General features: G+C 50.7%; 1 long non-coding RNA gene across 1 annotated transcript in view; it reads left to right on the top strand.

Annotated features, from left to right (window-relative positions):
• The first annotated feature begins 4,463 nt into the window (after positions 1–4,463).
• LOC146809347 (uncharacterized) overlaps positions 4,464–27,438 on the top strand; it is an 81,265-nt gene continuing 58,290 nt past the window's right edge. Inside the window, exons 1-2 of the long non-coding RNA XR_014965543.1 lie at positions 4,464–4,531; positions 4,838–4,945. This is a non-coding gene — a long non-coding RNA (uncharacterized LOC146809347). The remainder of the gene's footprint in view (positions 4,532–4,837; positions 4,946–27,438) is intronic.

Raw genomic sequence — 27,438 nt, 5'->3', positions numbered from 1 at the left:
ACCTTAACATCCTCACTTGGAATGTCAAGGGCATCCAGACACCTTCCAAGCGATACGCCATTTATGCCTATCGGCGGCGCCATAAGAAGAGTATTGCATTTTTACAGTAGACACATCTCACAGCCTTGGAAGCCGCCCATCTGCGCTAACGTTGGTGCGGCCAAATATATAGCACCAATTTCTCGTCCATGGCTAGAGGAGTGATGATATGGGTTAAGGCAGGGGTCCCATGGGAAGAAAAGGAAGTTCTGACAGACGCAATGGGGCGATACGTCATGATAAGTGGCAGACAACCGATTTTATTGGGTTCCCTATACGCCCCCAATGTTACCCAGGGCACCTTCCTGAGTGATCTCTCAGAGATTTTGCTCCGATGGAGAGACATCCCGTGGTTACTGGGGGGGAGGATTTTAATGCAGTGCTCGATGTCTCCCTTGATCGCTCCTTTCCCCCCTCACTATGACTGTAGCCTACTCCAATGCTCGCCTCTTGAACACATGGTTAGGTAACTCGGCCCTCTCAGATGTTTGGTGGGAGCGACACCCTCACTCCAGAGTATACTCCTTCTATTCCCCAGTTCATAAGCTACATGTGCGCCTTGACCGTAAACTCACATCCGCAGCCCTCCTCCCTTTGATACAAGCGACTGATTATCTGGGTCGGACACACTCCGATCATAATCCCTTGCTGATGCACCTAGCCTGGGGAGCGTCTCCTCCTCCGGTTCCGACCTGGTGCCTACAGACCGCAGCTTTGGAGGACCCCCTCTTCCGAGGCTCACTGGAGTCTGCAGTGGCTACCTATTTTGCACTTAATGCCGGTTCCACAGACTCGATCCTCACTGAATGGGAGGCCTTTAAAGTGGTGATTAGGGGTCATTGCTTGGGCCAGACTTGGAGCATTTGCAGACAGTTAGACACCTCATTGACCTGCATTGAGGACCAGTTACTCCAACTCGAGTCGCAGGTCGTCACCAACCCGACACAGCAGCAGCACCTCAATGCTGCCCATACCGAACGGGAGACACTTCTAGACCGCCTACGCTGCCATAACTATTTGGTACATTCGATCCGCTCCCACTCAACCGCAGACAAAGCCTGGAGACTACTGGCCTACTTGATTAGACAGGAACATCCCCAGCGACCCATACATTTCCTCCTTGACGACCTCGGTCAAGAACACAACACTCAGGGAGACTTTCACGCGCTGATGACTGACCATTATATCCGTCTCTACGACACCGCCCTGACAGGTAATGCTCACGACGCGAGATCCTTTCTGGACACAGTGGAGTTACCTACTCTGTCATTGGATCAGATCCTGGAGCTGGACACTCCTATAGCATAAGCCGCAATACGGGACTCACTACGTGCCTTGTCTTCGGGTAAGACTCCAGGACCGGACGGACTCCCAACGGAATTTTTCAAAACTTATGTGGGACATTTGGTGCCGCAACTACACTTAGTTCTCCTGGAGGCAATCTCGGAGGGGACTCTGCCTCCATCCATGCGAACGGCTAATGTTTTGTCTTTGTTGAAACCGGGTAAAGACCCCACTTTTCCTCGCTCCTACCGGCCGATTGCTATCTTGAACTCGAATTATAAGATCCTGGCGAAGGTCCTGTCCAATCGGCTAGCCCTGCTAGTCCCTGATCTGGTACATTCTGGCCAGAATGGATTTATCCCACAGCGTAACACGGCCCTGAACGTACGCTGCTACTTACGCGTGGCGGAATATGCCGCAACCGTCTGGCCGCGCTCCGGTTGCATGATATTAGACCTAGAGAAGGCCTTCGATTCACTGGCCTTGAATTTCCTCTTTGCAGCCCTGGCACGCTTCGGGGTTGGTCCCTACTTCCTCGGCTTAGTACGGTTGTTATACTGTAATCCATCAGTTTGGGTTCGAACAGGCCCATATCTCTCAGATCCGGTTCAAGTACGGCGGGGGACACGGCAGGGGTGCCTGTTGTCCCCGTTACTATTTGCGTTAGCAGTGGAGCCGCTGGCAGCTCATATCAGCACTCACGTAGATATGGGGATCGAGCTAGGCAATGGCATACACACCATTTCGCTTTACGCGGATGACCTATTAATATACGCCAGGGACCTTCATGATATTCCTCCTTCGCTTGACCGAGCCCTTAGTCTTTTAGCGCGTACTTCCGGGCTGCAGGTCAACCCGAAGAAGTCTATAATTTCCCTGCTCTTAGGGGTCATCCCGGATCCGGGCTACAGACTTGGGGGGGCACCAGTGGCCTGGTGCACCGATCCTTTTCGTTATCTAGGAGTCCAGGTCTATCGCGCCAGAGCTGAGCTCTTCGACTGAAACGTTGTGCGCGCCACTACGGCGGTTCGGTCTCAGATGGGGTTCTGGAAAACCCTCCCCTTGGCAATATCTGGTATAATCGCCTTTGTTAAGATGGTGGTTCTCACCCGTCTCCTATATTATTTCGTCACTCTGCCCCTCATCATCTCACCCTCTTTCTTTAAGCAATGAGAAGGAGTAGTGCGGGATTTTATATGGAGAGCCTCACGCCATAGAGTATCCATGGGAAAGCTTTACCTGCCCACTGAGTTGGGTGGCCTTGCGGTACCCAATTTCGAACACTACTACCTGGCCTCCCAACTCTATGCAACCTTCGTTACTGCTGGCAACCCTACTTCAGATTTTCCACCCTTGCTTTACGCTTAGACCCCCAGATGTTTTTCTCCTCAATGTCGCACACAAATACTTCCGGAGGTGCCTTTTCCTCACTAGGCCCACCATCCCATATGCACCCGCTATCCCCCTATTGGGAACTCCACGGGACGACACCTACACGACGGCGGCGGAGTTACATCACTGGTCCTCGGAGGGGATACAAGATGTGGGGGACCTCTTCCAAGAAGGCACTCTCATCCCATTCCAGGAACTCATAACAGAGGAGAATATACATCCTGGGCAGTTCCTACTACACAGAACACTCATAGCTACGTTAACATCCAAATGGGGAGCGCTTGCCCAGGAACCTCCCTTACATCACACACTGCAGTATCTACACGTGATGGGGAGAGGGAAACACCTCACGTGCTGGTTCGCATCTTCGCTCAGACAACACACTGAAACAGATCTCACCCGACGCCGACTTTGCTGGGAGGGGGCACTGGGTAGAGCGTTTACAGATAGGGAATGGTTGGCTGCTGGTGGCGGCCCGACCCATATCCCCCGGAATCAACGATTTCAACAGATTACATTTTTCATACTTCATCAGGCCTACCTTACCCTAGCCCACATCAACAGGTACTTCCTCCGCGTAAATGCGGCTTGTCCCAGATGCCGACAATTGGATGCTGACTTAATACATATGCTTTGGGGGTGTCCAGTCCTGACTGACTATTGGAACACGGTGACCATTACTCTCGTGAGCTGCATCTCCCGCACCATTCCCCTGACCTGGGAAGCTCGTGTGCTACACCTCTTCAGTAGAAACAAGAAATACAGAGCTGCCACGCGGTTTCTAGATCTCGGTCTCATAACGGCCAAACGCTTGCTTACCAAGCGATGGAAATCCCCCCTGCCGCCGCACTCTCTTGCCTGGTGCAGTTCCTTACTCAATTGGGCGAGGGTAGAGGGTGCAGTATTACGCAGAGAGGACCTGCTTGGCATACGTATGTTCCCCTTGGCACCCCAATGGGATGAGATGTTTTCCAGACTTTCGGGGGCAGACACAGACACGAGATCCATGATTGCATCACAGAGGCTCATCACTCAGGGCAACCCGCCCCCTCCTGCTGACGTAAATGTGGAACACCGCCGGCTAGTTCAACACTATAAAGATAACCAACACAACTACAAGGCAGTGAAGTGGGTGGTGTTAGAAAAAGTGATGGGTGACATGAACTATATTGAGAGAACACTTGCAATGAAAGAGGCACGCTGGATTTATTCAGCAAAGGTGGATCAAATTGGTCTTAATGACCAAATTGAATGGAATAAGATCTCCAGATAAATAATGATAGCGGATACAGCGTTCTCTTCTGTATATACATCGATTCTTGTGTATATATATCAAGAAAGTTTAGTTGGTCAATACTGTTTTCTCATGCTTTTGGAAGAATTATCTATGCTTCCTTGTGGTTTTAGCATTCAGAGATCTATCATCATAATTCCTCCTGGCCGCGACAATGTGCAGAACATGCCCTCCAAATTGTATAGAAATTGGGATTTTCAAATACGAAAGCTGTTATTGATATGGGCTCGTAACGTGTTTAATACCGTTTTTTTCTTCCTAAAAAATTTTTGTGGCGCCATGAGTTCATTTACATGCTGCATCTGATCAGTAATATTATCAAAGGGGATATAAGTTATGCCAGTTCAGGATGGCCGCTGAATTGGCCTCTTGCAGAGTAGTGTTTTTGAGTTCCGGGTACACAGCCTCATTTTCAACAAGCCCCCGGAAGTGTAGGGCACGCGCTGCCTGTTTAAATTGAAGCCGCGTAGTGGGACGCGCTGATGCCGGGATGAGTGACCGCGCGGATTAAGAGCGCTAACGGTGAGAGTAGGGTAAATTACTGAGCCGGCATGAAGGCATAGGTGGCTTAATTGGCAACTATCTCCCTATAACGAAACGATAAATGAAGAGATCGGATTTAGAATCTGGGTACAGTGTGTGATAGTATGTTCTGGCGAGGTTTTTTTAATGTACATTGGAGGGCTATGTATTGAACGATGCTGACGTTTTGTTAGATCCTGCTCCTGGGTATCAGCATATTGTAAGCTACACTGGTTAGAACGGACGTAGATAGACGATTCTGGCATGTTATATGAATGTACTGATTTTATGTATCTGTCTCTTCAGATGAAGGTGTGAGCAACAGACGTGCTTACATTGGGGAAGAATAGTGCAAAAGGCACAGACTCCCATAACGAATTGAGAGCTGGTATGCGGGCCCGTGGCTCTCATTAGGTAATTGACGTCTATGGCTTTAAGTCAGGTGGTCAGTACCTTGCTTTGTTTTTAATTCAGATTACCTGTCTTGTATTTGAAGAGGGAGATGGGTGTTGTCTCTCATGAACTTACCAGCCTTGTTTCTTTTTATTCCTTTTGCATATTTGCAGTCACTCTTTCTTAAATAGAAAAAGTCCAGGGAAAGTGAATGCAGGCCCTTTACGCCCTAATGAATTTGCCGTTATTCTAAAAAGGCAATGAAACATGCTGGCCATTACTGAATGTGGTTACATGACATGACAGTGTTTTTAACCTTGGGATAACTCACGCAATGAAATAAAGAAGTTGGAAGTATATATGTGAGTTAGACCTAATTTTATTCAAGACTTCACAGGTCTTTCTGCTTTGTTTTGGGGTTTGCTTCTTCTCTTTTTGCACATATTTTCACACTTTCCTAAATTGGACACACAGGTTTTTTTATGAGAGAGATATCAATGATGATAAAATCGTGACCAAACTGGTGAGAATCTGCCAGCAGCTCCTCTGGTGTAGTACACGTGAGATACTTTCTCATTTTTTCTCACATTATTTTCTCACATTTTTTTCATTAATTTCCTGCACTATATCTTGGTGCTGGCTGAGTGACTTTAATGTGTATCTGGTTTTTTTCACATATTGGGAAATATTAAGTATTAAGTTGTATGGCACTGGGGATTTAATGATAGTTCATGACAAGAACTACTGACGTAGAAGTAATAGATTTATACATTACCCTACCAGCAATCGCATGTATTCACATATATAAAAATAACGTTCAGATAGTACCTGTTTTTTGTTGTCAGGTCTTTGTTGTTGTATTATTGTATGTGTAAGGGGACAGGGTCCCTAAGGGTGGCACAATAAGTGCTGCAGCCCTTAGGGGCCTGCTCTGGTCACAGTGCCTTGGGTACCTAAGGTACCATTTACCAGGGGCTGACCTGTGGCCAGAGATGCCAATTGGGTTTAGGTTTCAGTATTGCTTTAGGGAAGGAACATAGGCACTGGGCACCTGATTGGTAGGAACCCAGGGCACACTCAGTCAAAGTACATCAGCAATTCAGCAAAAAGTGGGGGCATACCATGCAAGAAAGATGGCACTTTCTCACCCCCCCCCCCCCCCTCCCAAACGAAAGGTGATGAGACTAACCTTGTCCTATGGAGTCTTCATTGTCTAAGTGAAAGAACATGGAAAGTCCATCTGCGTTGGTATGGGAAGTTCCTGGTCGTGTTCCACTTCAAAGTCCAATCCCTGTAGGGAGATGGACCACCTTAGTAGTTCTGGATTTTTCCCTTTCATCTGCATTAGCCATCTGAGAGGTCTGTGGTCAGTTTGAACCAGGAAGTGAGTACCAAACAAGTATGGCCTCAACTTCTTCAGGGACCAAACCACAGCAAAGTCCTCCCTCTCAATGCCACTCCAACGCTGCTCTCTGGGGAGTAGCCTCCTTCTTATAAAAGCAACAGGTTCGCCTTGGCCTTCATCATTGGTCTGGGATAGGAGCGCTCCTATCCCTAGCTCAGAGGCATCAGTCTGCACTATGAACTGCTTGGCATAATCTGGAGCTTTTAGAATTGGTGCTGAGCACATTGCTTCTTTTAGGGTGTCAAAAGCCTTTTGGCAGCTAACTGTCCGGTTAACCTTCTTGGGCATCTTCTTGGAGGTGAGTTCTGTGAGGGGAGCCACAATGGACCCATATCCCTTCACAAACCTCCTGTAGTACCCAATCAAGACTTGGATCTGGTTTGTTGCAGCTACCCAGTCCAGGACAGCCTGGATCTTGAGTTGTAAGGGTTGTACCTGGCCTCCACCAACAAGGTGGCCCAAGTACACCACAGTGCCCTGCCCTATCTGGCATTTGGATGCCTTGATAGTGAGGCCTACATTTTGTAGAGCCTCTAAAGCCTTCCCAAGGTGGATCAGGTGATCCTGCCAGGTGGAGCTAAAGACAGCAATATCATCAAGATAAGCTGCACTAAAGGTCTCCAACCCAGCCAGGACATGGTTCACCAACCTCTGGAAGGTGGCAGGGGCATACTTTAACCCAAAAGGCATCACAGTGAACTGATAATGCCCATCAGATGTGGAGAATGCTGTTTTCTCTTTTGCTCCTGGGGCCATGCCAATCTGCCAGTACCCTGCAGTTAAGTCAAAGGTACTGAGAAATGTGGCTGCTCCCAATTTATCTATCAATTCATCTGCTCTTGGAATAGGGTGAGCATCTGTATTGGTGACAGAGTTGAGCCCTCTATAGTACACACAGAACCTCATCGCTCTCTTTCCACCCTGTTGATAAGGTTTGGGACCAGAACCACTGGGCTAGCCCATGGGCTCTCAGAGGGTTCAATAACCCCTAACTCCAGCATCTTGCTGACTTCAGCTTTGATGCTCTTCTTGACTTGGTCTGACTGGCAATAGATTTTGTTTTTGACAGGTGCACTGTCACCAGTGTCCACATCATGGGTACACCAGTTGGTCAGACCAGGGTTCAGGGAAAAGAGGCTAGCATACTGTTGCAAGACTTGCTTGCAGTCAGTCTGCTTGGTGCCACTGGCTCCAAAACCCACACCTGTTGCCCAGGTTGAAATTCAACCAGTGCAGCTTTTTGGCCATACCCGTGCTTCTGAAGCTCCTGGCTGGCCTCAAGATTCTTGGATGCTTTTTCCATGTACTCAGCCATTCTGGAACTTAGGCCAAGCACATAGTCCACTATGTCTTGTTTGGGCTCTTGGAGAGGCCTCTCCCAGCCTTCTTTTACCAGACAAAGGTGTCCCCTCACAGGATGACCAAACAGAAGTTCAAAGGGTGTGAAACCTACTCCCTTCTGTGGCACTTCTCTCTAAGCGAAAAGCATGCATGGCAACAGGACATCCCATCTCCTTTTGAGTTTTTCAGGGAGTCCCATTATCATGCCTTTCAATATCTTGTTGAATCTCTTAACAAGGCCATTGGTTTGTGGATGGTAGGGTGTAGTAAACGTGTACTGCACTCCTCACTCCTTCCACATGTGTGTCAGGTAAGCAGAAATGAAGTTGTAACCTCTGTCTGAAACCACCTCCTTAGGAAACCCTATCCTGGTGAAGACACGCAGGAGGGCCTTGGCTACTGCAGGAGCTGTAGTAGTCCTAAGTGGAATTGCTTCAGGGTACCTAGTAGCATGATCCACTACTACTAGAATGAATTTGTTTCATGAGGCTGTGGGAGGTTCAAGTGGACCCACAACAATGTCCACACCTACCCTTTCAAAGGGCACCCCACCACTGGTAGTGGGATTAGGGGGGGCTTTGGGTGGCCACCTGTCTTGCCACTGGCTTGACAGTTAACCCAGGAGCTGACAAACTCCTTCACCTTTTGGTGCATCTGGGGCCAGTAAAAGTGACAAACTAGCCTTTCCCAAGTTTTGGTTTGCCCCAGATGTCCAGCTAGGGGGATGTCATGAGCCAAAGTTAGGTGGCACTACCACCCTGCTGGTGGTTCCAGGAGTGGGGTCTCTTGACTCAGCATACAGTAATCCCTCTTCCCAATAAGCTCTGTGGGTACCACTGACATCTCCCTTTGCTTCTGAAACAGCTTGCTGCCTCAGGCTTTCAAGAGTGAGACAGTCTTGCTGACCGTGGCACAGCTCTTCCCTGGAGGGTCCCCCTGGGCCCAAGAGTTCAACCTGGTAAGGGTCAAGCTCCATGGGCTCAATTCCCTCAGGGGTATCCAAGTCCTCTCCCTGTGGCGAGGGGTACTGAGTGGTCTGCTGTACAGAAGCTGGTTCCCCAGTCTTATTACCTTTTCTCTTGGTTGGTTGGGCCAATATTTCAGGCTCCAGACCTACTTTTTCACCCTTCCCCTTCCTCTTGCTCTGTGCTCTGGTTTGCACACACACCAATTCAGGGATGCCCAGCATGGCTGCATGAGCCTTTAGCTCAACCTCAGCCCAGGCTGAGGTTTCCAGATCATTTCCTAGCAGACATGCAGCTGGTAACTTTGGAGAGACCACTACCTGTTTTAGGCCAGTAACACCCCCCCCCCACCCCCAGCCTAATGTCACTATGGCCATGGAATGACTAGTGGTGACACTGTCAGCACTGGTGACTGGGTAAGTTTTCCCAATCAAATATTGCTCAGGGGAAACCAGGGTGTCTCTCACCATAGTGACACTGGCATCTGTATCCCTCAGAGCTTCTACCCTAGGTCCATTCACCTAGGGGTATTGCAAATATTTCTTTAAGTTGGGTGGCCACACAGCTACATTGGCAAACTCCACTTCACCCAGTGAGACTAGACTTGCCTCAGCGTGTCCCCAGATTTGCTCAGGGCACACTTCTGATCCAATCTGTAGACTTGCTGCCCCAGGAGTAGCTGTACTGGGTGCCTTAGGGGCTTTGTTGTTGGCAAGATTTATCTACAGTTAGGTGTCCTGACCTCTTACAGTTATTACACCAGGCCTTTAAGGGATCAAAGTTCTTCCCCCTATAGGGTTGAGGCATATAGGGAGTAGTTTGGGACCCACCCCCCTGAACAGGTTTTTGGGGCCCTGTGCAAGACTCAGACTTTGTATCTTGGGGATTCTCACCACCTTTCCCCTGGGGGGTTTTGTGACCACCTTCTGGTCACCCCCAGTGGCTGTCCTTGTCACCCTAGTCTTGACCCAGTGGTCTGCCTTATTTCCCAATTCTTGGGGAGAAAATAGACCTAGGTCCACCAAATGCTGATGCAACTTTTCATTTGTGCAACTACTTAATATATGTTCCTTCATGAACAAATTGTACAATCCAGTAAAATCATGCACACCATATCCAGCTAACCAACCATCCATTGTCTTTTCTTTTGTTTAAATAATTTTTATGAATTATTTTTTGTTTGTTTTGCACATCGCTCGGTAAAACCTTACAATCAGAGCAGTATTCATGTAACAGACAAAATAATGCTGCTAAATCTATACATCAGATAGTATGCGATTAGTTTAGGAACAGTGCAGTTCAAACATAACCTGGGATATAGCGTGCAACAAAATGAGGACAACGAAAGCGAAGGAAGGGCAGGGTAGAGTCATGTAAGACCTGCCACAATCTCTAAATTTGCTGGAGGGCCTCAGACACCTCCGAGTCTGAATGGCGGCAGGAGCCTGTGGCACTGGGGCGGTGACTGTCCGAATGTCGGCGGTGTTCCACATTTACGTCAGCAGGGGGGTGGTTAGCTTCCCATTCTTGATGGTGCTAAGATGTTCTTGTATCCTCGCTTTAATTTTTCTCGTTGTGAGGCCGATGTAATGAAGCCTACACGGACATGTTAATCTATAGATGATATTTGTAGAATTTCCCTTACACATACACACTGCCTTTGCAGGTTGAGGGTCTGGGTGCAGAACTAAACAGAGAGTCGACAGGGCACACATCCCTGTATGCCAAGTCCACAACACACACTGCCCTGGCATACATCAGCCACCCCTCTAGCTGGGTGCCCTATGCCAGTGGTGTGGGCACAGGTGCATGAGCCCTGTGCCCCTACAGTACCCAGGTCCATTCCTGGGCACTGTAAGTGCAGTGCTGCCATTTAAGAGTATATGGTGCTGGGAGATCGTCAACACGAACACCACAGCACCATGATGGCTGCACTGAAGACTGAGAAGTTTGATAAAAAACTTCTCAGCACATTAAACCCGCACTGATGCCAGTGTGGGATTTAATGTACAATGCACGACAGAGGGCATCTTAAAGATGACCTCTGAACCTAACCTACAATCCACGTCTTGTCTGAGGGGCTGCCTAGGCTGCCACACAGCAGACACGTTGTTGGACCCCTGGGTAGAGAGCTATCCGCTCTCCTGGGCCTGCAACAATGCACATCCTGGGTGAGGTGCTAGGTCTCCTCCCCTAGGATGGGCAGGGGAAGCTTCAAAGGCATTCCGCCTTTGTGAGCTTCTCCAGGCCACTTGCTGTACTCAGCAACTGGCCCCTACTGGTTCTGACCCCCACTCTGGCGGGAAGACTGGCCGTAAACCCCAAGGAAGGAAAGGGGGTGTGCCAGCCTCTTCCAACCCCACCCCTCAGGTGGGGGAGGCGAGGTGTAGCACATCTCCGGGCTCTCGCCATCTTGAATATGGGAAGCCCTGCCCATCCAGGACTAGGCTACTGCCCTACTCCCACAGGAGAGTGGCAGGATAGGGGGTGTACCCACCCCAGGACAGGGACTCATTGGTCCCTGCCCTTTCCCTACCTGTAACACCCCTAAATCTAGTATTTAGGGGGCCCCTAAACCTTCCTTCCTTAGATTCCGGATTCCGAAACAGCAAAGAAGATCAAGAAGAAAGAAGACCTGCCGTGCATCTGCTAGCAAGAGGAAGACACCAACTGCTTTGGCCCCAGCCCTACCGGCCTGTGGACCCTCGAACCTGCTCCTGCTATATCCCGGCATCCACCATGGCCAGCATCCTCCCAAACCCCGGAGGACCTGGCTACCTTGTGACTCTGAGCATCTGGGACTCCCACGAGCAGTGGCACTGCTCAAAGCAAGTAACTGACCCTTGGCATCAGCCAGGAACCGCGAACCCTGCACACTCTGCACCCGCCATGCCTGGCCTGTGCTGGAGTGGACAAAGACCACGAGGACGTCCTCCCGGCGACTGTGATCCCGAATCCGGCACCCAAGGACCCACCTCGACGCTCCTGACGACGCCTGCAGCCTCAGAACCAGGAACCCCCCAACCGCGATCAACAGAGGGTAAGATTTCCCGACACCAAAAGGCACCCCTGCACCCTACGGCCCCCTGTGCCCAACTCCTGGGTACCTACATATCCTCCAACTACCCAACTTACCTCTCGAAGTGGTGGTCGCACCTGAAGAATCTTCATACCCGAGCTTGCAGCCTTTGTTCGTTCTTGAGCTTTTCCATTGCAATCCATTGAGAGCCAGACGGCTCAGATGCACCCTGTACCCAGCCGCCCGAGTGGCCCTGACAGTGCAACTTCTACTCCTACCTACTTCCCCATTTGCCCTGAGCAAGTGACCAGTAGCCCAGCTCCCGGAGGCCACGTGGCCTGCTAGAAAGCAGCCACCAACCAAGGGCCCCCTGCCTTCAATTGGATAACATTGGGCCTAACTCACTTTGCACCCGGCTGCCCCTGTGCCGCTGAGGGTGTAACAACTGTACTTACCTGACCCTGGGAGACCTCTGAGTCTATCCCCAGAACCTTAACACTGCCAGCCGAGTACTTACCCAAAAGCCAATAACTCACTTTTCTTCCATAGGGTAACATTGGCTGGTTTCCCTGAAATATCTTCTAAGTGTGGAGTTTCTAAACTTTAAAATATTCACCTAAAATCAACCGAGTAACGAAAACAGAAATACTCACCTTCTATTAAGAGAGATCCCAGTGCTGGATCTTGGTGCCCAGTACTGACCCTGAAAAGTAATTACAAACCATACTTACCTCTAACTCAATTTTCTTCCATAGGAAACCACTGACTGTTTTTCTGTGAAGTTTCTTCTGTCAATTTTTGCAAACTACAAATATTCTTTAAAAATCGTACCAACTGTGAAAACGTAATTACTTACCTGTTTTAGATAGATGTCCCAGTACTAAGCCTAGGAGCCCAGCATTGGATTACAAAAGTAACGAGAACATACTTTACCGGTAACTTGAACTTTCTCCCATAGGAAACCATTGACTGTTTCTCTGTAAAATTTCTTTCAAGTGTCGATTTTGCAAACTTCCAAATATTTGTTAAAAATCGCCTGTATAACCTAAACGCATTCTATCAACTGCTTACAGGTGGTATACTAGTGCTGGATCTAGGATACAACACTGAACCCGCAAAAATAACCATAACCCCACTTACCTGCTAAGTGAATTTCCTTCCATAGGATAACATTGGTAATTTGATTGGAAAAAGTTTCAAGTGTCAACTTTTAAAATACCAAAATATTGCTTAAAAATCACAACAGTAACTAAAACTTATTTACTCACTTGTTTCCAAGAACTGTCCCAGGACTGAATCTAGGATACAGTCCTGGAATTAGAAAAGTAATCCTGAAAGTAATCAATTGCATTTAACTTAAAATCCCCCTTGAGCTCAATGTATTATTGTGTTTGAAATTGTGTTGCCAATTGCAACGAACGGTAACTATTGCATTTAAAAGTCAATAGCCTATTTCAAAGTACTTAACTAAAGCATCTCATTCTGAGAAAGCATATTTTGATACCTCTTGTTGGTTCTAAAATAAAACAACCATATATTTTTATAAATAAACCATTGGCCTAGAGTTCAGTTCTTGAGTGTGTGAGACCATTTGCTGACTGAGTGTGTACAACAAATGCTTTACACTGTCCTCTGATACTGCCTTACTGCTCGACCAAGCTACCACATTAGAGAGTAGGGTTATATCTAACTTTAGCCTCTGCCAAACCTCTGGGGACTGTGGACTCTGTACACACTGTACCTATTTGGGAAAAGTATATACAGAGCCACTTTACTACATTGGTGGATCAGCGGTGGGATACAAACTTGCATTTGTTGGACTACTTGGTTACCATCTGATCACACGACAGAACTCTTAAAATTGCCTTTAGAATTCTGATTGGTCTTTCCAAAATACTAAAAGTCTTGTCAGGGCCTTGCTTAAGTCCCATTAGAATTTTAGAAAAATAAAAGTCGCTATAGTCAGGGTAGAAGGTTAGAACTGTTAGGTTAGAATGTCTCAAAGAAACCCAGCTATTCGTGAAAATAATACCATGCAGGACCTGGTGGAGGAGCTCGACCTCATACCTTCCTTACACTTGTCTTTCAAGGAATTGAGGTCCCTCTGCAAACTGAAAAATGTACCAATGGGCCTGCATCCAACCAAACTAGGGATCCTGGAGCTCTTGGCTGAGTATGCTAAGAACCACCCATCTGAACATGGTGATGACCAGTCAGATGAGGACAGGGAGGAGGAGGAGTCGGAAAATAACCCCCCTCCAGTAATCCCTAGGAAGGAAAGGGCCCCCATACCCTTGAATCCAAGAATCAGCATCTGGGAACCTAGAGATCACACAGGTGAACAAAGTACCAGAGAGTTCACTGGGGGACCCACCAGTGAAGAGGATAGCTTTTTACCAAAGCTGGCCAAAAGGTTGGATCTAGAGTCCAGGCTCCTGGCTCTAGAGAAAGAAAGGAGAGAGATGGGTTTAGCATCCATCAATGGTGGCATCAATAATAAAAATAAGGATAGGGAGGAAACTTCTGATCCTAAAATCCCCAAAGGGATTGTCCCAAAATTTGAGGAAGGTGATGACATCACTAAATGGTTCACAGCCTTTGAGAGGGCTTGTGAAATAAGAAGAGTAAAGAAACCTCTCTGGGGGGCACTCCTGTGGGAACTGTTCTCTGGTAACTGCAGAGACAGGCTTCTGACCCTCTCTGGGCCAGATGCAGGGTCCTATGACCTCATGAGGAAGACTCTGATTGAGGGATTTGGATTCACTACTGAGGAGTATAGAATTAGATTCAGGGGGGCTCACAAAACCCAGACCCAGTCCTGGATTGACTTTCTAAACTTCTCAGTAAACTCTGGCTAGTTGGTGGGGGCGTGGCCAGGCGCCGAAGATGGCGGACGCGTTCTGCCTAATCTGCCTAATCCTTGGATTATCCTGGACATCCTGCTGACACGGCGCTCCATCCGGCCCAGTGCTTACCTGCTATGCATCTCTGGAGTCGCGCTATCTGAGGAGGGTTTCCCGAGTCCTGTTTTCGTCCCGCAGCGACCCTGTGAGCTGCGGCCTGCTACGTTGCGGGGGCCTGGGCCTGACCACGCGGCTCACCCGCACAGGACGATCCTGCTGCCTCCGTGTGAGGGGTGACTCCACGGCGCTCCCATGCCTGCCTAAGGCTACCGCGTCCAGCCCTGGTGATACCGCGGGAAGCGGGGGGCGCTCTGCGGTTCCTTCAAGTCGGCGATAGCTGCCCGGGAACTGACTGCGGGAGGAGCCCGGATCTGGCGACCTGTACTGCGGCTGTGGGGACCACTGTCCTAGCGCTGCAACTGACCGTCGAGGTCTTCCGGCCGAGGTAGCCCAGCGAGGGGTGCAGCGAGGTGCCTTCTGGTAGTGGTGGGGGGCCGTGGAGGTCGATCGGACCTAGGGCCCCCTGCTAAGCTGAGTTTGCCTCCGTGTGGGTGATAACTCCGCGGCGCTGCCGTGCCTGCCTGAAACTGCTGCGTCCTGCTCTGGTGATACAGCGGGAGGCGCCCTGTGATATCCTCGTGTCGACGGTCTCTGCCTGGGAACTGACTGCGGGAGGAGCCCGGATCCAGCGACTTGTGCTGCGGATGTGGGGACCACTGGCCTCACGTTGAAGCTGACCGGGGGGGGCCTTCAGGCCGAGGTAGGCCTGCGAAGGGCGCAGCGAGGTGCTTACTGGTGGCGGAAGGGGGCCACAGTGGTCGATCGGGCCTAGGGCTCCCTTGCTAGGCTGTGTCGCGGAGGCCGGTCGGACCTGGGGCCCCTGTGAGGACTGCTGCCTGGGAGCGAGCAGCAGACCCAGCGATTGTCCTAGCGGTGTGGCGCCCGCATGAGTTGGGGGTTCACGGGGGTCGACCGGACCTAGGGGCCCCCGCCTGCACGGGGGCTGAGACTGTAACGCGGCGCTCGCTGTAGGCCTAGAGGGGTGGCCACGTTTGTGACTGCTGTGCCCGGAATTGTCCTTGCCAACCGGCATTGCCCTCCCTCCTGGAGTGATCGCGGCTTATGGTGCTACCGGCGGTGACCCCTCCCACGTCCTGGCGGTGGGACATCCCGCCAGCGGTGATCTAGGGGAGGACAGGGCCCTGTGACGAGCTGGGTGCCTGCATGGGATTTGCTGAGAGGTTGATCTTGCTGGGGGAGGCCGCGGGGGCCGGTCGGGCCCAGGGCCACTCAAAATCCTGGAAGTGTGGACTTCTCACTACCGTGAGTTGGTTCATCCGTTGGGCTGTCCGCAGTGACCCCCTCTGGTTTACTAGACGCCTGGATGCCCGATGCGGGGAAGAGACTGCAACACGCCGTGTCCGCCATTTGAGAGGTACAACTGAGGGTAAGCTGGAGAGTGGCGGAGTCCAGCGCTAGTCACCTTATTGGAGCTCTGCATTCCCCTGCTGTCCCACCTGTGTAGCGCCACCGGAGGGCCCCATATCGTGTGTGGAGACTGTGGTGATGGGGCTGAGGCTCGGGATATCTTGACCGCCACACGTATTGCTACCCATCGGCCGGGCGTCGCCCGGTGGACGCGGACGCCTGTGCTCTTCGCAGGGCTGCTCTTCTACTGGGACTACTGCAGGGAGAGCCTTGCCTTCTGAAGAGGCCCGGTGGTCACTGACCGCGCGGTGGGGCTCATCACGAGCTGGCGGGAGGCTGCATACCGGAGAGGTTACTCTCGATCGCAGGCGAGGCTTCTGTGTTGATAGTGGAGACCTAGCAGCCCAGTCTCACTCCCTATATAGAGTGCGCAGCAGATTGTCATGGGCCGCTTACGCAACAATCCCTCTCGTGATGTGCCTCCTGGGGGCCAGGCTGGGACATTACTTACGACCCCCGGGTCGACGACTGTGATTAATCCGCCTGATATTGCTACCAAACTGGACTCTGTCTTGGCAGCAGTGGAACGCATCGGCAGCGCCCTGGATCAGACCCGCACATCCTTGGAAGGCCGCATGGACACTATCACCTCAAATTTCACGCTCCTTCGGGCCGGCCACCACAAACTTTCAGACCGACTTCGTGATGCGGAAACCACACTAGCAGATCTCCGACCCGGTCTCAGAACTGGTCTTCTGCATCCCAAGATCTGCTGGATCGAGTTTGCACCCTGGTGGATAAGGTGGATGACGTGGAGAGCCGCTCATGCCGAAATAATGTGCGCGTAGTCAATCTTCCTGAAGGGGCGGAGGGACAAGACCCGGGGACCTTCACGGAGGCCTGGATGAAGGAGCTCATGCCTCCCGGAGCACTCTCCCCACAATTTGTGTTGGAGAGGGCCCACCGCATACCTGCTTGCAGGCCCCCTCCTGGGGCGCACCCTCGCCCCTTCCTATTCCGAGTCATGAACTTCAGGGATAGAGACGCAATACTACGGGAGCTAGGCAAACACCCCGGCCCGAAGGTGCAAAATGTCGCAGTTTCTCTCTTCCCTGATTATACGGCTCAGGTGCAAAGGAGACGAGCCACCTTCACTGCAGTAAAAAAAAAAAAACCATGACCTGGCCCTTCGCTACTCCTTGCTCTTCCCGGCCCGCTTGCGAATTATCAAGGATGGATATACAAGATACTTTGACTCCCCCGCTGAGACATGGGATTGGCTGGAGGAACAGGGTCTGGCGTTGGCTCCCAAATCATCTGACGAGTCGCGGCTTCGTGAACGTCCTTGTGGAAGGCGTCGCAGAGAGGGCAAGACCAAGATCACGTGACATGCAGTGACCGTCCCCAGTCCTGACAAAATCAGATTGGAACGTCAGAGGGCCCTGCGAGCAATGGCGGCCCTCCGGCCCTCCAGATCTCCATCTCCGGCTGGCTCTGCTACCTCTCCACTTAGATCCGGAGGCCCCGGATTCACATCTGAATGGTCCTTAGATGCATATTTCCCCCCACTTCAAGGTGTCACCCCACAAACCGCAGATGGCATTATTTGATATTTAACCTACATCAAGGACAGACTGCTGCATGGATCCAAGACAAGCTTGTTTGTTATTTGCCTTTTGTGCGATGCCTCCCCCTTCCCCCCCCTCTTTTCCACGTGCTTTCTCAGAGGTATTTGAAAGGGTCAGATTATGCCTTGCTTGCTTCCCTCCACAGGTTCCCTTCCCTCCCTCGAAGTCCTGACATTAAACTGACTTGTGACCTGTATGCACGTAAAAACACCTTAGTTTTTCTGTGATGTCCCCTATCCTGCTTTACGGCGATACTTCGATGGGGATGGGCCTTACACTGTCTCCTCCCAATCGTTGGTCACACTCCAAAGTCAAACAGCAACGACAGTTCCGAAGCCATGACTTGGCGCAATTTTTTGGGTAGTTCCTCACGTTGGGGTACCGCTCTTTTCCAGTTACAAGGTTGCTTACATCCTCACCCTATTACTTTTCTCCCCCTGTATGAGTCGCTAGCCCTGCAGACCTGCCGCCTCCCCATCCCCCCCATCCGAGGGAACCCCCCACACGGCGGGCCCCGCACCACCCGGACTGGGCACACTAACTTTAACCGCCTTGATGACAGACCTTAACGTCCTCACTTGGAATGTCAAGGGTATCCAGACACCTTCCAAGCGATACGCCATTTATGCCTATCTGCAGCGTCATAAGACGAGTATTGCATTTTTACAGGAGACACATCTGACAGCCTTGGAAGCCTCCCGTCTGCGCCGACGTTGGTGCGGCCAAATATATAGCACCAATTTCTCATCCATGGCTAGAGGGGTGATGATATGGGTTAAGGCAGGGGTCCCATGGGAAGAAAAGGAAGTTCTGACAGACCCAATTGGGCGATACGTCCTGATAAGTGGCAGACTGAACGGACAACCGATTTTACTGGGTTACCTATACACCCCCAATGTTGCCCAGGGCACCTTCCTGAGTGATCTCTCAGAGATTTTGCTCCGATGGAGAGACATCCCATGGTTCCTGGGGGGGGATTTTAAGGCAGTGCTCGATGTCTCCCTTGATCGCTCCCCCCCCCCTCACTAGTAATGCAGCCTCCTCCAATGCTCGCCTCTTAAACACATGGTTAGGTAACTCGGCCCTCTCAGATGTTTGTCGGGAGCATCACCCTTACTCCAGAGTATACTCCTTCTATTCCCCAGTTCATAAGCGACATGTGCGCCTTGACCGTATACTCGTATCCGCAGCCCTCCTCCCTTTGATAACAAGCGACGAATCATCTTGGTCGGACACACTCCGATCATAATCCCTTGCTAATGCACCTGGCCTGGGGAGCGTCTCCTCCTCCGGTTCCGACCTGGTGCCTACAGACCGCAGCTTTGGAGGACCCTCTCTTCCGAGGCTCACTGGAGTTCGCAGTGGCTACCCATTTTGCACTTGATGCCGGTTCCACAGACTCGATCCTCACTGAATGGGAGGCCTTTAAAGTGGTGATTAGGGGTCATTCCTTGAGCCAGACTTGGAGCATTCGCAGACAGTTGGACACCTCACTGACCTGCATTGAGGACCGGTTATTCCAACTCGAGTCGCAGGTCGTCACCAACCTGACACAGCAGCAGCACCTCAATGCTGCCCATACCGAACGGGAGACACATCTAGACCGCCTACGCTGCCATAACTATTTGGCACATTCAATCCGCTCCCACTCAACCGCAGACAAAGCCGGGAGACTACTGGCCTACTTGATTAGACAGGAACATCCCCAGCGACCCATACATTTCCTCCTTGACGACCTCGGTCAAGAACACAACACTCAGGGAGACATTCACGCGCTGATGACAGACCATTATACCCGCCTCTACGACACCGCCCTGACAGGTAACGCTCACGACGTGACACAGTGGAGTTACCTACTCTGTCATTGGATCAGACCCTGGAGCTGGACACTCCTATAGCAGAAGACGAAATACGGGACGCACTACGTGCCTTGTCCTCGGGTAAGACTCCAGGACCGGACGGACTCCCAACTTATGCAGAACATTTGGTGCCGCAACTGCACTCAGTGTTCCTGGAGGCAATCTGGAAGGGGACTCTGCCTCCATCCATGCGAACGGGTAATGTGGTGTCTTTGTTGAAACCGGGTAAGGACCCCACTTCTCCTGGCTCCTACCGGCCGATTGCTATCTTGAACTCGGATTATAAGATCCTGGCGAAGGTCCTGGCCAATCGGCTAGCCCTGCTAGTCCCTGATCTGGTACATTCTGACCAGAATGGATTTGTCCCACAGCGTAACACAGCCCTGAACTTACGCCGCTACTTTCAGGTGGCGGAATATGCCCCAACCGTCTGGCCGCGCTCCGGTTGCATGATATTAGACCTAGGAAAGGCCTTCGATTCACTGGCCTGGAATTATCTCTTTGCGGCCCTGGCACGCATCGGGGTTGGTCCCTACTTCCTCGGCTTAGTACGGTTGTTATACTGTAATCCATCAGTTCGGGATCTAACAGGCCCATATCTCTCAGATCCAGTTCAAGTACGGCTGGGGACACGGCAGGGGTGCTCGTTGTCCCCGTTACTATTTGCGTTCACAGTGTAGCAGCTGGTGGCTCATATCCACACTCACGTAGATATGGGGATAGAGCAAGGCGATGGCATGCACACTGTGAGAAGTTGGCCTGGTATATGATGCTCACTAGTTAAAGTGATCACCTTGTACCATGCCAAGCAACCCTTATGGTGTGGTTGTAAGTCAACCTTTTCGGACTAGCTGCCCTAGTGGTAGCGTAGGCTAAGCAGTCTTTGAGGCTAAACTCGTGAAGCGTGTTAAGCCAGCTGTTTTACCAAATGCAACCCCCTTTTATACCAATGAAAGGACACCACACAGATATATATTCAAAATATATATGTATTTATTTCTCAAAGTAACCCCTAGTCTCTTTATGAGCACAGGAGAACAAATCGTCAAACAAGATTACAGTAGAATACACAGAAGTTGCACTTTATATGGATAGGCCCTGGTGGCCGCTCGAACCATATACTAAAATAGTGGTATAAGTACCACGAACAGAAAAGGGAAAAGGCCTAGGGCCTCTAGAATCGCTGGGCCTACAAGGAGCTAACTTCAGTTAGTGACCAGGAGGTCCACGGGTGGCGTGTGCAGAGCAAATAGTCACACGCGTGCTCCCATAGGTTTCAATGGGTGCGTAAAAAGTACAAAGTTACTGCAAAGAGGATCTTCCGGATGGACTAGGAACTCAAGATTTGGAACACAGGCACTAGAGATGTAATACTACACTTGGGCACAGGAGTGCCAGCTTTACCTCACCCACAGGAAGCGGGTGCATAGGCCTCGAAGTGCGTCGGGTTTCTTCTATCTGTTCCGTGGAGCCTGTGGACAAAGATGCTGCAGGCGGTCGGTCCGGGAGAGATGCGGTGGATCCAAGAGTGGATCGGAGATGTTGAAGACCTGTAAGCAGAGGGGACAGTGTTCACAGTCACTAGCCAGTGACCAGCGTGGCACCAGGTGGGTACCAGGCAATGTCGGGTGCAAACAGGAAGAAAGGTGTAGCTTGTCTCTGCAGCCACGTGGTCCCTGGAGGTCGACGACGTCCAGGAGTCGGTTCACGAGCTGTCCCACGCAGGCTCTCGCTGTCGGCGGTGTCGGCGACTTGATCGAAGCAAACAAGCCTTGGCAAAAGCAATTGTTGTAGGAGATGAAATAAGCTGATGGTTCTGACCAGCAAGGTCAGAAGAACTGCTCCTTTGGAGGGGAGCAAGGGCCAGACTGGAGCAACCAGACCAGCGGTGTATTTCGTGAAGTTCGTCGCCAAGATGGCTACTAGCCAGCGGGCCAGCAACCGGTTAGGCGCGTCGAGTGGCAAAATGCAGAAGGGCCCCACGCAGATCGTGGAGATGCTGGAGGGCTCCCCTTTGGTGCAGATGCTGCTCGAGGGTTGGGCTTCTCAGATCCCAAAGCACAACTTGGAGGGAGCCTCGGTTGTTGCACTTGTCAGCTTGTCGTGGTCGTTTCAAGATGGCTGGCTCCACGTGTCTCGGTGCCTCCACGGGTCTCCTCTTTTCAGGGACTGTGGATCGGGCGGTGAGAGGTCTGGATGTCCAGGTCTTGTCAGTCTCTGGGCTCGGGCTCCGGCGGGAGGCGGCGGCAAAGCAGACGTTGATTCGCTGGATGGTGCTTGCGTTAGCAAGGTGGTCACTCCCTGACCACAGGGGAGATTTCCTTCAGTCTTCTGTGCAGCAGAATGTCGAAGTTCCCGTCTTCTTCTTAGTTTCAAGTTGATTCCAGGATGTCTGAAGTCTTAGGACACAGCTCCTACCTTTAAGCGGATTCTAGGGGCCGGACTACCTGCTAGGTCCCTCCCTATGGGTGGGACCAGGAAGGGGGGTGGTTACACCCCCAATCCTTTGTCCAGCTCGCCCCAGGCCCGGGACTGGTGTGCCCCAGGACCGGTTTGAACTGGCATATGCACCGAGGCTCCTTGTGAGCCACAGGCATGTCTGGTTTCTTTCAAGCCCTACCTGACCAATACACAAAATCCTGTCTGGGGTGGTGCATGCACCTCCCCTGGCAGGAAACCCTTTGTCCACACCTCCCAAGCTGGAAGGACTCCCAGCAGCAGGAGGGCAGACTTGTGTCTGTGGTGGCAGCATCCATTTTGTGGAGCTGAGGCTATGTCTGATTTTACCCGGGTTTCAGGTACTGTACATGTCGTGTCCCTCTAGAAGGGTGGAATGCTAACCCCGTCGCCAGAATTGGCGAGGGGTTAGTATTCCAATTCGTATGACACCTTACTCGACATGTTTTGATAAAGCCAAACCAAAGATAGCATTTAACCGCGAGGTTCATAATGCACTTAAGAGTATATGGTATGACGATATCTGGAAACAGTAGAAGGAAGTTGTTCCGACCACTGCAGACAGGTTCAGCTCATGCTAGAGCACCATCTCACATGGAACCAAGCACTCTGCCTTCAGGATTGTTAAGGCCTGCCATAGGAGTGACTTATAGGTTACCAGGTGTCCCATTTAAGGTTAGGTATAGGTATACTACACCTAAGTAAGAGGTGATTACACCAACTTACCCCAGCTGAGTGATCAGCCAGTTGTGTCAAATTGTTAGGCCAAGCCTGGGGTGGCATAATACATGCTTCAGCCCCTGGCAGGCCTTGGGTACACCAATGCCCTGGGTACCTAGTGTACACTGGTACAGGGGCTGACAGGGTGATCCACTTCCAATTGGTTATGCACCTAGGGTGCATAGTTTTAATTTAGTAGAGAGAACAGCAGGCTGGGGGTCTGATTGGCAGGCCCACAGCCTCAATATGTCAAAAACCAGTGAAGCAAAAAGCAAAAATTTGGGGTGACCATAGGATAGCAGACCCTACTCTCCTACACAACCCCCCCCCAAACGCTGGGACATTAAACTAGCCTTGACCAGTCTCGTCTTCATGTCCTAAGTGGAAGTACCTGGAGAGACCATCTGCATTCCCATGGTCAGCACCTGGCCGGTGCTCCACTGTAAAGTCCATCCCCTGTAGGGAAATGGACCACCTAAGCAGTTTGGGGTTTTCACCCTTCATCTGATTTAGCCACAAGAGGGGCTTATGGTCGGTCTGAATCTTGAAGTGAGTGCCAAACAAGTATGGCCTCAGCTTCTTCAGGGCCCACACCACAGCAAAGGCCTCCCTCTCAATAGCTGACCAATTCTTCTCTCTGGGGGTCAACCTTCTGCTAATAAAAGCAATGGGTTGGTCTTGACCATCTACATTAAGTTGTGACAGCACAGCTCCCACACCCAACTCAGAAGCATCTGTTTGGACAATAAACTCTTTGGAGTAGTCAGGACTTTTCAGGATAGGTGCAGAGCACATGGCCTCCTTCAGGTCATCAAATGCCTTTTGACAGCTTACTGTCCACTGAACCTTTTTGGGCATCTTCTTGGATGTCAGATCATTAAGAGGAGTCACAATGGACCCATAGTTCTTAACAAACTTCCTGTAGTACCCAGTCAAGCCCAAGAAAGCTCGAACTTGAGTCTGGGTGGTTGGAGGGGACCAGTCCTTGATGGATTGTATCTTACTCTCCAGTGGTTGAACTTGGCCTCCACCTACAAGGTGGCCCAAATATACAACCTTACTCTGCCCTATCTGGCACTTAGTAGCCTTGATAGTGAGGCCTGCCCTTTGCAGAGCCTCAAGCGCCTTCTTCAGGTGGATCAGGTGATCCTCCCAGGTGGAGCTAAAGACAGCAATGTCATCAAGATATGCTGCGCAAAAGTCATCCAACCCAGTAAGGACTTGGTTCACCAGCCTTTGGAAGGTGGCAGGTGCATTCTTCAGACCAAAGGGCATCACCACAAACTGGTAGTGCCCACCTGGGGTTGAGAATGCTGTTTTGGCCTTAGACTCCTCAGCTAATCTGATTTGCCAATAGCCAGCTGTTAAGTCGAATGTGCTCAAAAACTTTGCAGAAGCTAGTTTGTCTATGAGCTCATCTGCCCTTGGAATAGGGTGTGCATCTGTCCTGGTGACAGCATTGAGACCCCTGTAGTCCACACAGAACCTCATTTCTCTCTTGCCATCTTTGGTGTGAGGTTTGGGGACCAGAACCACTGGGCTAGCCCAGGGGCTCTCTGAGGGTTCAATGACACCTAATTCCAGCATTTTATGTACCTCAGCCTTTATACAGTCCCTGACGTGGTCAGGTTGTCTGTAAAGCTTGTTCTTTACAGGCAGACTGTCACCAGTGTCCACCACATGGGTACACCAGTCAGTTTGACTAGGTATTAAGGAAAACATATGTGAAAATGATTGTAGAACCTGTCTACATTCAGTCTGCTGATGGGCAGTGAGGTTGCCTCCAAGGGTCACTCCTTCAACTGAGCCATCTTCAGGGTTCTGAGACAACAGGTCTGGGAGAGGGTCACTCTCTTCCTCCTGTCTCTCATCTGTAGCCATGAGCAAGCCCATGTCTGCCCTGTCAACATATGCTTTAAGCCTGTTAACATGGAGTACCCTGTGGGGACTCCTGGGAGTTCTTAGGTCGACCAAGTAGGTGACCTCTCCCTTCTTTTCCAGGATTGTATGGGGTCCAGACCATTTGTCTTGGAGTGCTGCTGGGGCCACTGGCTCCAACACCCATACCTTCTGTCCTGGCTGAAACTCAACCAAGACAGCCTTTTGGTCATGCCAAGCTTTCTGTAAGGCCTGGCTTGCCTCAAGGTTTTTGGATGCCTTCTCCATATACTCAGCCATCCTGGAGCGGAGACCAAGTACATAGTCCACTATGTCTTGCTTAGGCTTTTTGAGAGGTAACTCCCATCCTTCCTTCACTAAACACAGTGGGCCTCTTACAGGGTGCCCAAACAACAATTCAAAGGGGCTGTAGCCAACTCCTTTTTGTGGGACCTCTCTGTAAGCAAACAGAAGGCAGGGTAGAAGGATGTCCCATCTTCGCCGGAGCTTTTCAGGTAATCCTTTGATCATACCCTTTAGGGTCTTGTTGAATCTCTCAACAAGCCCATTGCATTGTGGGTGATAAGGGGTGGTGAACTTGTAGTTGACACCACATTCTTTCCACATAGCTGTCAAGTATCCTGACATAAAGTTGGTACCTCTGTCAGATACTACCTCCTTAGGAAACCCCACTCTGGAGAATACTCCCAGCAGGGCCCTGGCCACAACAGGAGCTGTAGTGGTCCTAAGGGGAATTGCCTCTGGATACCTGGTGGCATGATCCACTACCACCAGTATAAATTTGTGCCCAGATGCAGTGGGAGGATCCATGGGACCCACTATGTCTATTCCCACTCTTTCAAAGGGGACCCCCACCACAGGTAGTGGTATTAGGGGGGCCTTTGTTGTGCCACCTGATTTGCCACTGGCTTGGCAGGTCACACAGGAGCGACAAAACTCCTTTGTATCTTCATTCATATGAGGCCAGTGAAAGTGAGGGACAAGCCTGTCCCAAGTCTTATTCTGGCCTAAGTGTCCTGCTAAAGGAATATCATGGGCCAAGGTAAGAAGGAAGCCCCTAAATTGCAGAGGTATAACCAACCTCCTGGTAGCACCAGGCTTGGGGTCTCTAGCCTCTGAATAAAGGAGCCCTTCATCCCAATACACTTTATGGGTACCTTGAGCATTCCCAGCAGCCTCAGCAGCAGCCAGCTGTCTGAGGGGTTCAAGAGAGGGACAGGATAACTGAGCCTGCCTCAAGTCAGCCCTTGAAGGTCCCCCTGTCCCCAGAAACTCAACCTGATCAGGTTCAAGCTCTTCAGGGACAGTTCCTTCGGGGTCCTCTAGATCAGCTTCCTGGGAAGGCTGATCATCACTCTGAGGCAGGGGGGAAGGCACAGCCTTGACCCTCCTGTTCTTCTTCTTGGTAGGTGCTTGGTCCATTGTTCCAGGATCCAAGACCTGAGGTTCAGTGAGGCACTTTTTGGCCTGTGACCTGGTCACAGCAAGGACATGTGATGATATACCTAACATCTCTGCACGAGTCCTGTACTCCACTTCTGACCATAGAGAACTCTCTAGGTCATTGTCCAACAAACATTCTACTGGGAGGTCTGCACTAACCACAACCCTTTTGAGGCCAGTTACCCCTCCCCATGAGAAGTTAACAACTGCCACACTATGTGAAGTAGTGGCATTGCTGGCATTGGTCACCAGGTAATTCTCACCTGGTATGTACTGTCCAGGGTCCACAAAGCCTGGTGTCACCATAGTGACACTGGCACATGTGTCCCTGTAGGCTTGAGCCACTTTTTCATTTATTAAAGGAGTCTGTCTGTACTTGCCCAGGTTACTGGGGCTCACAGTCAGGGACAAATCAATGTCCCCATCACAGATCAAGACTGCCTGTTTCAGGGTTCTGTCTAAGTCAGAATCTCCTTCAGTACCCATAGTGATTCCCACTACACCCTTTGTCTGGGGACCAACACTGCTAACAGTAGTACTGGGAGCAGGTGCCTTAGGGGCAACAGTGTTGGGGGCTCCACCCTTTTTGCAATCACTAGTCCAGTGAGTTGTATTTTTGCAATGATTGCACCAGGGTTTCTTTTGACCTTCTTTCTTCTTTTTGGACTGTTGTTGGGACCCACCCTACTTAGCAGTAGTTTGGGGCCCTGTTGAAGACTTCTGGTCTTTAGGTTTCTGATCTCTACTCTTTTGGTCTGTTTTCTTCTGATCAGCCCCTTGGCCCTGGTTCTGGTTCTTTTGCTTAACCCTGGTTCTGACCCATTTGTCTGCCTTCTTTCCCAATTCTTGGGGAGAGGTCAGATCAGAGTCAACCAAGTGTTGATGCAGTTGCTGGTTTTGACAGTTATTTAAAATCTGTTCTCTCATCATCAAATTATACAATCCTGTAAAATCAGATACCTTACTTCCCAGCAACCAACCCTCCAAAGCCTTAGTGGCACATTCAACATATTCAGACCAGTCCTGAGTCTGTGTCTTTTGGGTGTCTCTGAACATTAACCTGTACTGTTCAGTGGTTATGTAACGCCCTGAACGTCTCAGGATCGTTTAACAGACACGACAATGAGGACGCAACCACTTGTGAAGGGTTAGTTCTTTTAATGAAGGCAAATAAAATACAAAGAACAAACAAAAGTTATAGTCACTGGAATCCTCCAGGCTAAGTACGTTACCAGCCCACAGCACGGATGGTCCTAACCGTCCTCTGCATATACGCCGATCCCGGCGTATGCCAACAGAGGGCAGAAATGAAATGGCCGACAATGCCAATCGGTAGGCTGTGAGGGGCACGAAGAGTGTTGGGGAGAATCGAGGAGTCAGGGAAACACCCAGCCGGGGTCTCTACCTGAAGGGAGCAGCCGCTCAACCTCTTCCTCAGACTGCACCG

The sequence above is a fragment of the Triturus cristatus genome, chromosome 7 (genome assembly GCF_964204655.1).
Source record: "Triturus cristatus chromosome 7, aTriCri1.1, whole genome shotgun sequence".
Lineage (NCBI taxonomy): Eukaryota > Metazoa > Chordata > Amphibia > Caudata > Salamandridae > Triturus > Triturus cristatus.
The sequence above is the reverse complement of the archived record's forward strand: the minus strand, read 5'-3'. Positions and strand labels throughout refer to the sequence as shown.